The sequence below is a fragment of the Balaenoptera ricei genome, chromosome 20, assembly GCF_028023285.1.
Source record: "Balaenoptera ricei isolate mBalRic1 chromosome 20, mBalRic1.hap2, whole genome shotgun sequence".
Taxonomy (NCBI): Eukaryota; Metazoa; Chordata; class Mammalia; order Artiodactyla; family Balaenopteridae; genus Balaenoptera; species Balaenoptera ricei.
In genome coordinates this window covers 25,181,045-25,193,082 of record NC_082658.1, presented here as the reverse complement: position 1 = coordinate 25,193,082, position 12,038 = coordinate 25,181,045, and positions in this window count along the sequence as shown.

Below are 12,038 nucleotides of genomic sequence, written 5' to 3'. Positions count from 1 at the left end.
TGAATTTGAATGGGATTCCCTCCCCCAGTCTCTCTTCTTTCTTTAGAACCAACTCAGAAGACAGGTTTGTTTTCCAACATAAAATTTGATTGGGTCAATCCCTTCTTCAGCAACCTTCAGTGGCTCCCTATTGGCTTCAGGATAAAATCATCCTTAGAAATGGCATAAAGAACCCCTTGTCATTCAGCTCCTGCCTACTCTCCAAGCATCTCTCCTGCTTCTCAGCCACTTTGGTCTCCAGCCTCCTGAATCTCATTGCAATTGCCCCTGAAGTTCCCATGCCCCACCCCACCATGCTATTTTTCTGCTCGGAACAGCTTCCTCCAGCTGGTTTACCCAACAAATTCCTACTCGGTCTTCAATTCTGGGCTCAAATTCTGACTCCTCTGTAAAGCCTTCCTTTTCCTGAGCACTTACTATGTATGTGCCAGGCTCTGTGCCAAGCACTCTCTGTCCACCACTATTTACTTTTCACAATCCCAGGAGGTAAGTGTTATAATTTGTCCTGCTTTGCAGATATGCAAGCTGAGGCTTAGAGAGGACAAGCAACTTGCCCAGGTCACAAAGCTCAGGATTGGAGCTTACTTGCTCACTTCTTTCTTGCAGCTCCTGTCTCCGTGCAGGTTGCAGCTTGTGCTCGCCCACCCTGTCTACTAAAAGCCACTCTTTTAAAATTTTACTTGCAGTATAGTTGATTTACAGTGATTTATGTGTTACTTTCAGGTGGGCAGCATAGTGATTGTTGTTTGGGTTTTTTTGCAGATTATATTCCATTACAGGTTATTACAAGATATTGGGTATAATTCCCCATGCTATACAGTAAATCCTTGTTGCTTATCTATTTTATGTACAGCAGTGTGTATCTGTTAACCCCATACTCCTAATTTGTCCCTCCCCCTGCCCCTCCCCTTTGGTAGCCGTAAGTTTCCACTCTTTCACCAATGGTTCTCCTGTGCTTGCCTGTCTGTAGTCCTATTAAACTGTAAGCTTCTCAAAGGCTGGGACTGTTATTTTATCATGTGCCTGTCACAAAAGAGGTGTGCAATTAACGCCCGGGGAGGAAGGATGAAAGAACTCAAGGGGAGGGCTCATCAGAGTTCCCATTTGAGCCAACAAAGCCCTGTGTAAATAGTAATTAATTAGCAATTAGTTACCTAGTGCTGCTGTAACTAATCACCATTTAGTAGTTTAAAAAATATAAATTCAGGTCAGAGGTTAGAAGTCTAAAATGGTCAGCAGAACTGCATGCTTCCGAAGGGGAGAATCTGTTTCTTTGCCGTTTCCAGCATCTAGAGGCTGCCTGCATTCCTTGGCTCATGGCCCCTTCCTCACATCATTCTGACCTCTGCTTCTGTCGTCACATGTCTGAGACTCTCCTGCCTCCCTCTTTCCCTTATATGGACCCTTGTGAGTATATTGAGCTCATACAGGTAAGCCATGATAATCCCAGTCACAAAATCCTTAACTTAATCACACCTGCAAAGTCCCTTTTGCCATGGACGGTAACATCTTCACAGGTTCCAGGGATTAGAACGTGGATATCTTTGGGGGAGGACATTATTCTGCCCACCATACCCTGGCAACAGAATGGATCAGTTTGGGAAGAGGGAAGGTTTTTGGAGTCTCAAATGAGACTGCCGTGGCCCCATTTGTAATCAGGGGATGGGACTGCAGGATCCATAAAGTCCTCTTTGGGGACATTTTATGAGCCCAAGATTCTGCCCCTGAAGCAGGAGGGAGTGAGGTCAGACCACAGGAGGACCATCTCCTTCTCCTGCCCCAGGTGACACCTGCTCCCTCTAATGTTAACTCTGACTCTCCTCAGAGCCCCATCACCCCCCATCAGGCTGAAGTCCTTTTGCTCCTAGGAACCCTTCCACCCTCGAGTCCTTGCCTTCTTCTCCTGGGGCAGGACAGGGGGCTCTGTCCGGGCATTCTGTGTCCCCGTGGAGTCCTGTGGCATGGTTCAAATGGGGGCATAGGGCCTCATCAAGTGCCTTGAGTGGGCAAAGCCAAGGGGTGAAAAATGCACTGCTTCTCAAGTCAAAGATTTTTCAGGGAGGGCTTCCCTGGTGGTGCAGTGCTTAAGAATCCGCCTGCCAATGCAGGGGACATGGGTTCGAGCCCTGGTCCAGGAAAATCCCACATGCCACGGAGCAACTAAGGCCGTGTGCCACAAGTACTGAGCCTGTGCTCTAGAGCCTGCATGCCACAACTACTGAAGCCTGCGCGCCCAGAGCCTGTGCTCCACAACAAGAGAAGCCACCACAATGAGAAGTCCGTGTACCGCAATGAAGAGTAGCCCCGGCTCGACGCAACTAAAGAAAGCCCGCGCTCAGCAATGAAGACCCAACGCAGCCAAAAATAAATAAATAAATAAATTTATTTTTTTAAAAAAAGATTTTTCAGGGAAAAGTTTGGTAATTTAACTGAAAATAAAATATTTTCATTTAGAGCAACATGGATACGCTATGGAGTAGAATACAAAATTGGCTAGAATTTTGGAAACAAAACTGCAGAATCCATTGCGTGGCAGCCACTGAAGGAAAAGCTGGAGGAAGCAAAGCGGAGGCCCTATGGGGGGACCTGGAGGGGCCACACGAGGAGCTGAGAGAGAAAACAGGTGTGTGTTGGGGGGCAGCGGGAGTGAGGGAATGGGAGATTAAGGGCAGATCTGTGTTGAATGAGGCCCCGGGGAGGTGGGGGTGAGGAAGATGCACCTCTTGCTCTTTCCAGCCGCTGCCCCCGCCTCAGCCGTGGCCTCCACCGGCTCTTCTTTCAGAGCCTTAACTGGGACCTCAGATGTTTCCAGATGAGGCCAGATGCTGAGAAACGGGGAGGGGCCTGACCCCTTCTGGGGATGACAGAAGGAGAGGAAGTGAGGGAGGAGGGAGTGTGATCTCTAGCCAGGGCCTTTGTAGACAGGGTCTTGGCTAATCTTCACGGCAACTGGGAAGGCAGGTGCCGGGCCCATTTTCACAGATGAGTCAACTGAGATTCAGCAGCACCGCCTCAGCTTCTGAGATTGCCTTCCTGCCCCACCGCCTACCACCCCTTCCACACTCAGATGGACAAACCACCCATACCTCCCCAGTAGGCCCCTCTTCCCTCTCCCAGTCTCACCGTTGATGCTTCCTCTGTTCCTTGGCCTCTCCTTGCCTCCTCCTCCAGGAAGCCCACCGAGGCCCTCACTCAGCTCTGTCCTGCTGTCAGCGGAGGTGGGTGTCCCACCTGCCCCCCAACAGGCTGAGAGCTCGCTCCTCCCATCAGATCACCTAATTACTCCAAGCTTGAGGGCGGCTCACTTGCAGTCCTTGTGGAAGGGGGCCAAGTCGGTCCCCCATGGCAGGCGCTGGGCATGGGGAGAAGTACAAAGGCATCCACCGGGGGCCCCAGATGAGGTGACAGTCTTGGCTATGTCCCCAGGCCGGTAAAGAAGGATGTTAACGGCCTCTGAGGGAGCGGGTGAGGGTCGATCAAAGTGGTGGGTTGGGGGTTTCTTGCCGGGGGAATGGCTCCTTCCAGGTTCTGGGTCAACATTGGCACCTCCTTTCTGCCCCACCAAATGGGTATCTCATCCCGAGGCTGCCGATCAAAGGAGAGTGGTTTGTCTCAGCTCCTTACTCCTCCTCCCTGCCCGCCACCACCAGGGTCCACTTCCCCCTGCTCCCCAAGGACACCCAGCACTGTCCTCTCCTCCTGTAGAGCGAGAGGGGATCGGGGTGCTATCAGCAGGGAGATGAGGAGGGGAAAGGTAGGAGGTCAGACTGGCCTATAACGACCTGCACTTCCGCCAGCCTGACAGTGAAAATCAAAATCAGTTGGCTGTGCCGGCTGACTGTTTCAAAACCAGGATCTTGGAGAGGCTAGAAGGCCTGCCTGGAAGGAGGAAGTAGGGAAGCGGGGAGGAGGGGAGGGGGGGGGGGCGGTGTGAGCAGAGGTTGCTTTGGGGAGGAGCCCGGAAAAGCCAGCCAGGCATGGAAAGAACCCAGGGCCTGGCGGTAGACACCCAGGTCGAGGAGTCCGAGGTGGTAAACATGTGGTGCTGGGGGCTGAGGCTGACAGGACCCTTGGTGGGAACCTGTAGTTAGTGTGTCAGGCCCATGGCCCTCAGAGATGGTCAAGAACACCCCATTATTAGTATTTTTTAAATTTATTTTATCGAAGTATAGTTGATTTACAATGTTGTGTTAATTTCTGCTGTACAGCAAAGTGATTCAGTTATACATATATATATTCTTTTCCATTATGGTTTATCACAGGATATTGAATATGGTTACCTGGACTATACAATAGGACCTTGTTGTTTATCCATTCTATATACAATAGTTTGCATCTGCTAATCCCAAACTCCCAATCCATCCCTCCCCCTCTCCCCCAACACTGGCAACCACAAGTCTGATCTCTATGTCTGTGAGTCTGTTGCTGTTTCGTAGATAAGTTCATTTGAGGAACACCCCATTATTTTACAGATGAGGAAACGGAGGCCCAAAGGCAAATAGGAACTTGCTCAAAGTCCCACAGCCACAAGCCAGTGGCAGAGCCCGGACTAGATCCCAGGTCTGAATTTGGGGTTGGTGGCTGGAGAGGCCTTGTCTCCAGCATCATGTGTCCATTTAAATGTGTGGCCATGAGGTTCTCTTTAATTTGCATATGATGACTATTTTTTATTGCATCCCAATTCTCCCCATCCTCCCCCGCAACCAACTCTAATAGCAGGCTTTTCCCCTTGCGTTCCTCCTTCCCTGAACTCCAGCCCTCCCCAACCTTGCTCTGTCTACAGTAACCCCTGGGTCAGCCCTGGGAGAGGATTCAGAAAGGATGCCACACCCTATCCATTCATTCCCTGGGAGTCTCCATCCCCCAGGCTTTTCCCTGGCTCCTGCCTCCGGCCAGACCATTGATTTTCTCAGTTAACTGAATCAGAAGGGCTAGAGCCATCCTCTCAGTGTGTGTCTGCCCTGACCTTCTCTCCAATTGATCCCTCTTTTTCTTAGGCACTACCTCCCTGGATGATCCACCCCCAAGATACAGCTCTTGCTTCTCATTCACACATCGTGCCAGTGATGCAGGGTCCTCCACAGGCAATGAACTCATAAAGCAATAAATTCATATGACATCAGAGCTGGAAGGGTTTTTAGAAATGTCATTGCCCTCTACTCGTACCCTCACTTAACATAAGATCACCGAGGCAAGAAATAACAAGTGTTGACGAGGATGTGGAGAAAAGGGAACCCTCAAACACTGTTGGTGGGAGTGTAAATTGGTGCAGCCACTATGGAAAAAAGTATGGAGTTTCTTCAAAAAACTAAGAATAGAAATACCATAGGCTCCAGCTATCCCACTTCTGGGTATTTATCCAAACAATACAAAAACACTAATCCAAAGAGATATCTGCACCCCTATGTTCATCACGGCATTATTTACAATAGCCAAGATTGGAAACAACCTAAGTGTCCATCAAAAGATGCATGAATGAACTTATGATTACAAGGGGGAGAGGGAGGCGGGGAGGGATAGTTAGGGAATTTGGGATTGACGTGTACACACTGCTATATTTAAAATGGATAACCAGGGACTTCCCTGGTGGTCCAGGGATTGAGACTCCGTGCTTCTACTGAAGGGGGCATGGGTTCGACCCCTGGTCAGGGAACTAAAGGCACAGCGAAGAAAATATATATATATAATGGATAACCAACAAGGACCTACTGTATAGCACAGGGAATTCTGCTCAATATTATGTAACAACCTAAATGGGAAAAGAATTTGAAAAAGAATAGATACACATATATGTATAACTGAATCACTTTGCTGTGCACCTGAAACTGGTATGGCATTGTTAATCAACTATACTTCAATGTAAAATAAAAAGTTAAAAAAAGAGAAGAAAAAAGATGCATGGACAAGAAGATGTGGTATATATTAAAATGGAATACTACTCAATTATAAAGAAAGAACAAAATTTTTCCATTTGCAACAATATGGATGGACATGGAGGTTATTATGCTTAGTGAAATAAGCCAGACAGAGAAAGGCAAATACTGTATGTTTTCACTTATATGTGGAATCTAAAGAATAAAATGAATGAATATAATAAAACAGAAACAGACTCACAGATATAGAGAACAAACTAGTGGTTACCAGTGGGAGAGAGATGGAGGAGGGGCAAGATAGGGGTAGGGGATTAAGAGGCACAAACTACTAGGTATAAAATAAATGAGATACAAGGATGTAATGTTCAGCACAGAGAATATAACCAATATTTTATAATTACTGTAAATGGAGTATAAGCTATAAAAATATTGAATCACTATGTTGTACACCTGAAAGTAATATAGCATTGCAAATCAACTATACTTCAATGAAAAAAATGTGGTGCATACACACACACACACACACACACACACAATGGAACACTACTCAGCCATAAAAAGATGAAATCTTGTCACTTGCAACAATATGGGTGGACCTTGAGGGTATTACACTAAATGAAATAAGTCAAAAGGAGAAAGACAAATATGGTATGATTTCACTCATATGTGAAATATAAAAAACTAATAAGCAAACAAGCAAAAACAAAATAAATGAACAAACAAAAACAAACACGTAGATACAGAGAACAGTAGAGGTTACTGGAGTGGAAGAAGCAGGGGGAAGATGAAATGGGTAAAGGGGATCAACTGTATGCTGAGAGATGGAAAATAAATTTTTGGTGGTGAGCACATTGTAGGGTATACAGAAGTAGAAATATAATGCTGTACTCATGAAACTCATATAATGTTATTATAATGTTATAAATCAATGTTACCTCAATTACAATTAAATTAAATTAAAAGAAACAAAAAGAACACTGAGGCCCACAGAAGAGAAATGACATGTTCAAGTTTTGTTGTTTGGTTCAAAATCCAGATTCCCTGACTGCAATTTGTTTTCTTTTTTATTTTATTTTATTATATATATATATATATATATATATATATTTTTTTTTTTTTAACATCTTTATTGGAGTATAATTGCTCTACAATGGTGTGTTAGTTTCTGCTGCATAACAAAGTGAATCAGCTATACGTATACATACGCAATTTGTTTTCTGGTTCAGATCAGGTACTTGAGTTCCAGGGGTCACGCAGACCATGGCCAACTCCCAGGATTGCCTTCCAGCGAGACTCCTTGAACTGGATGGTTTCAACTTGCGAGCAAGGCCAGAAGAACAGGAAGTTAGAGACAAGAGAAAGAGGTGAGAGGAGGGCCGTCCATTCATCTCTCAAGCCTTTACTGAACACCTCTAATGCCCTAGACCCCATCAGGGGAGCAGAGTCGAGCAAGCCACGGCCCCTCCTCTCAGGCAAAGATGGGCAGATACCTGCTAACTGCTTTGCTGGTGTGGAAGTGCTGGGCTAGCAATTTGAGCAAAGTGCTGTGGGAGCACAGAGGAGGGAGCAATTCATCCTGCTGGGCAGGGCAGGGGAAGCCGCGGAGAGAAGATGACATTTGACTGATCTTGGAAGGAGGAGGACCAGTTTGCCAGGTGGAGATGGGGAAAGGGGCATTCTGGGCAGAGGTACAGTGGGAGCAGAAGCTAAGGGGAGTGAAAACCTTGGTGGGTTTAGAAAGGTATGCTGGGACCACTTCTTAATGCTTTATCTTGAAAGTGATGGGGAGCCAACATTTTTAAAGTAGGAAGTGAAGGATTAGATTGTATTTGGAGACATGCATTCTGGCAGCAACGTGGAGGAAGGAATTGAGTGCAGGGAGGCTGCAGGCCCACTGGGAAGGTCCTGGAATTGTGCAGGTGAGAGGGGCCCAGGGGCTGAGCCACCCCACTGCCTCACAGCTGGGGCACAGGGGCCCACTAGGGACAGGCCCATTTCATAGACAGAATGGACCAGATTCCATACTCTCATGCCTGGTCAGACACGGAGGAAGAAAGAGAGGAGGGAGGAATAGCCCTGTGGTGCTGGCTTGGGCAGCAGGTACCTTTCGCAGGAGGGAGGCGTGGGCTGGGTAGTAAGGGATAATGAGCTCAGATTTCGGCATGTTGAGTTTGAGGCCCCTACCAGACAGCTGGTTGATGATGTCCACTAGGCAGTGGGATAAAGGAGGCTAAGTTCAGGGCAGAATCAGAGTCTCAGATGTGGGTCAGAGGGCATCCGCTCAAGCACCGAAGTCAACCAGACTGGGGTTCAAATCCAGTTCCCACAGTCTTGCTCTGGGACCTTGGACAAGTCCCTTAATCTCTTCACACCTTAGTGATCTCATCTATAACACGGAGAAAGTAATAGCAGGATCAATGAGATCAAGCCACTGGCTAATACTTGTCACAAGGCAGCCAAAGCTCTGGTAGTTTCTCCCCCCACCTTCTTTGACTCACCCACTGCAACCACTAGTTCTCTCTGATCCTACCCAAGAGTGTCCAGACAGAGGACCTTCACTCCTTTTCTCCCCTGCCGCTGCCCAACGTGGACTTGATGCCAACCATTGACTCAGTGACTCAGTCACCAGAGTCCAGCTTTGAGGATTCAGCCTGCTGTGATTGACGTCATCACAGAGACCCCCATGGCCTCAGGAGAGGTGGCGAGGCACTGGCTGGGCCGACAGGGTGTGGTTGCCTGCTGTGAGAGGAGGGGCAGGTTTGGATCTTGGGGGCTGACTTGGGTCTGAAGCCGGGTCCAGGGCACATCTTTCCTATAACCTGACAGTTCAGGTCTAGCCCTCTGTGCCTGGAAGATGGAGAAGAGGGGGAAAGGGCCAGGCTAAGGGGTCATCACCAAGTCTTTTCTCATTTTGAACCAGCCTGGCTGGTGGTAGGGGGTGGGAGGTGCCCCATCTGGGAGCATCCAGTGCCCTGTGCCTTGCAAATGACATGCTTCTGGGGTACGAGTGTCTTCTCAGCAGTTCTGAGAGGGAGGGACTCTGGGGAGGAGGAGGTTGTCCGGAGGGAGGAAGGACACCCCCCGGGCCCCCATTTTTTGGGGGGAGGGGCAAGCCGGCCTGACTAATGGGCTTATGATTCATCGCTGGGCTCTTGTCTGCGCTAATTGGCTCTGCTGGCCGCCTGATTCATGGCAGGGAGCCGGGCTCTGGGGGACCCCCGTGTCCCTCCCCTGCCTCCCGCCCAGGATGGCTGCGTGAGGCTTTTAGATCCAGGATCCGTTCCAAGGGACCGCTGCCCAGCATCCGTCACTGCTAACAGACTGGGGCTCCAAGGTGGGGGCGGGGATGCCGGCACGGAGCTGCAGACCGATGCTTCTGACCCCACCCCAGCCACAGAGGGGCAGCTGAGGGCAGCGGGGGCACGGCGCTGGGACTTAGGCAGCAGCACATGGGGATATCCAGGCAGGTGTGAGTGGCGAGGGGTGGTTTTCCAGAGGAGGGGAGATAGGATGCGTTTGGAAAACGGGAAGAACGTTAGGGCCAGGAGGAAAGGCTGGGCAAGGGCTTCGAAGCAAGTGAGGTTTGGGCTGGAAGGGAACGGAGAATTGTGAGCTGAGGTTGGTGACTCAGAGCAGAGTTGTGTGGCATAGTGCTCTGAAGCTTCATCTTAAGTTGCCCAGAGCAAGACAAAAGAGACCCGAGACGTTGCCTGAGAAACTGCTGTGAACTTTGGTAAGTCACTTAACCAGTCTGAGCCTCCACAGCTCAGGACCTTCAGAAGAAAACTATGACGCCCCAGGCATAGGCACTCTTGGGGACCTTCCTCTGGCAGTGTCTTGCTCCAGGCTCCCAAGACCTCTGAGTAGTGTCTGTCATTCATTACCCTCCACAGTGACAACAAGTGTCTATCAGGGCCTGTCCTCCCAAGTACAGGGATTGGTAGGGACTCCATCCCCGGACAGGAACATTCCCTCGGTTCCCCCTATCCTCCTCCAGAACAACTCACTACACAGAGACTTTCAAGCTCTCCAAGGCCTCTAATGTCTACCCCACATCTGTGTAGCAGTATATGAGCCCACACCCAGCAGGCTGGAGGGAAGGGCAGCTGTCCACCCCTACTGTCAGAAGTGGGCTAGAGTCTGGACGGGGCAGGGTTGGGGGCTGGAAGGGGCCTGGTTTGAGCTCCAGAAATACCTCCTGCGGGAATCCATGAATGAACAACTGTCCTGCAGCCTCTGCAGAGGCAGGCCTGGGCTGGCAGCAGAAGATGAATGGAGAATGCAGTCCACAGCGAGGCACCACCAGCCTCTCAGCTGCCCTGGCGAAAATCCCGAGCGTCATCTCCACTCCTCCCATTGACCCTAAGGCACATCCAGTAGTCAGGGCCTGCTGGCTCGAATTCTAAACCAAACCCAGCATTGGGCTCTTGCCTCTGTCTCCACTGCCGCCAGTGGCTGTCAGCCCGACACTGCAACAGCCCGGGTCTGACCTTCCCTCCCAGCCTCCACGCTGGCACCTATAATCCATTCTCCACACAGCAGCCGATCTTTTAAACACATAAATCAGACCTTGTCACTCCCATTTAGCAGAAAATTCAATCCCGTTGCCTTACCTTACAAGGTCCTACATGGTCTAGCCCCTGGCCACCTCTCTGACCCCACCTCTGGTCAGTCTCACCCCACTCACTCTGGCCTTCTTGCTCCAGCTCAAAATCTACCAAGCTCATTCCCATTTCAGGGCCTTTGCACTGACTGTTCCTTCTGCCCAGAATGCTTTCCCTCCAGTTCTGCACATGGCTGGCTCCTTCCTGGCCTTTGGGTATCAGCTCAAATGTCACCTCCTCAGAGAGGCCCCCCAAGACCACTCCATCTGTTGCAGCCCCCAAGCACTTGCTATCACATCAATTTGTTTTATTGTTTTCAAACCCTTAATACTTCCTTTTTTGTTTAAATCTGCCCTCCATCACAGAGTCCTGTCTCCTAAGCCTTCCCTGCACTGGCTGCTGTTTTCCAGGGTGTCTGGGTCTCTCCCAGCATCTGAGGGTTGAATAAAGGACTCAAAAGGCAGGCCTTGCCACCAGCTTTTCCTAGTGGAATATTTTTCTTCTTCTTCCTTTTTGTGGAAATGTTCATCTTCTCCATGCTTCCCCCCCCGCCCGCCAACTAGACAGCTGCCCCCCACGGCCATTCTGTCCTCTTCACAGACCCCTTCTTTCTCCCCACCTCACCTCACCCCACTGCCTCCGCCAAGCAGGAAGCCTAGGGCCAGAACTGTGAAGGGAGGGCGGTCACCAGAGGGTGGTCCCTCCTTCTTACGTTCTCTGTGGCTTTGTAATGGGACAGGAGGCTTGTGGGTTCGTGAAGCTGGAGGGGAGGGGCATCCCAGAAGCGCCCAGGAGTCTAGCCCCCTCCACGCCACAACACCCCTTCCCTGCCCCCAGGGAGGAGGCTGCCTTGAGAGAGAGGATCCCCCTCCCAGCTGGGGTGTGGTCACGCCCTGCAGGGCCACTGCCCGCTAGGTTAGGAAGTCCTTCTAACCTTGTATCCAACCATTCTGCTGCAATCCAAGCTCTCAAGTGACCTGAGTGACCCTAATCCTTCCTCAGGATTTATTTCCTGTCCCCTGACCCCACTACAGCGGGAACCGGGGGCCAGGGGTCAGGAGAGAGGAGGTCAAGTTCATGTCCTCAGTGCTTAGAGGCCAGCGCCAGCAGGGAAAGGCTCTTATCTACAATTAGCAGTGGGGCCAGGCTGGAGAAACAAATCCCCATTTTCTGGATGGAAAAACTGAGGCCTGGAGGCTTGTTTCCACCTGCCTAAAGTGGAAGACCAGGTTCCTCCTGCTGCTCCTGCCTGCCCCATCCCCCAGGGGTTCCAACTTCAAGCTTCCACAAGAGACCCGCGCCCCACCCCATCCCCCACGAGCCAAGAGGATCCCCTGAGATTTCTGATGCTCCCTGTGCTTTTTCCTCTCTTCTCCTTTCCCTTCAAGAGGATTGGGCTTTCTGAAGGAATGAGGTGACCTTGGATCCTGACGGTGGCCGCTTCTGGCTCTGCCCAGTGTCTAGGAGGCTGCAGCTCCCCAGTTGTCCCTTCTCTGAGCCCCAATTTCTCCATTTGCTATGAGCCTGAGGGTCTCTCCCAACTCTGCAGCTTTTTATTCTG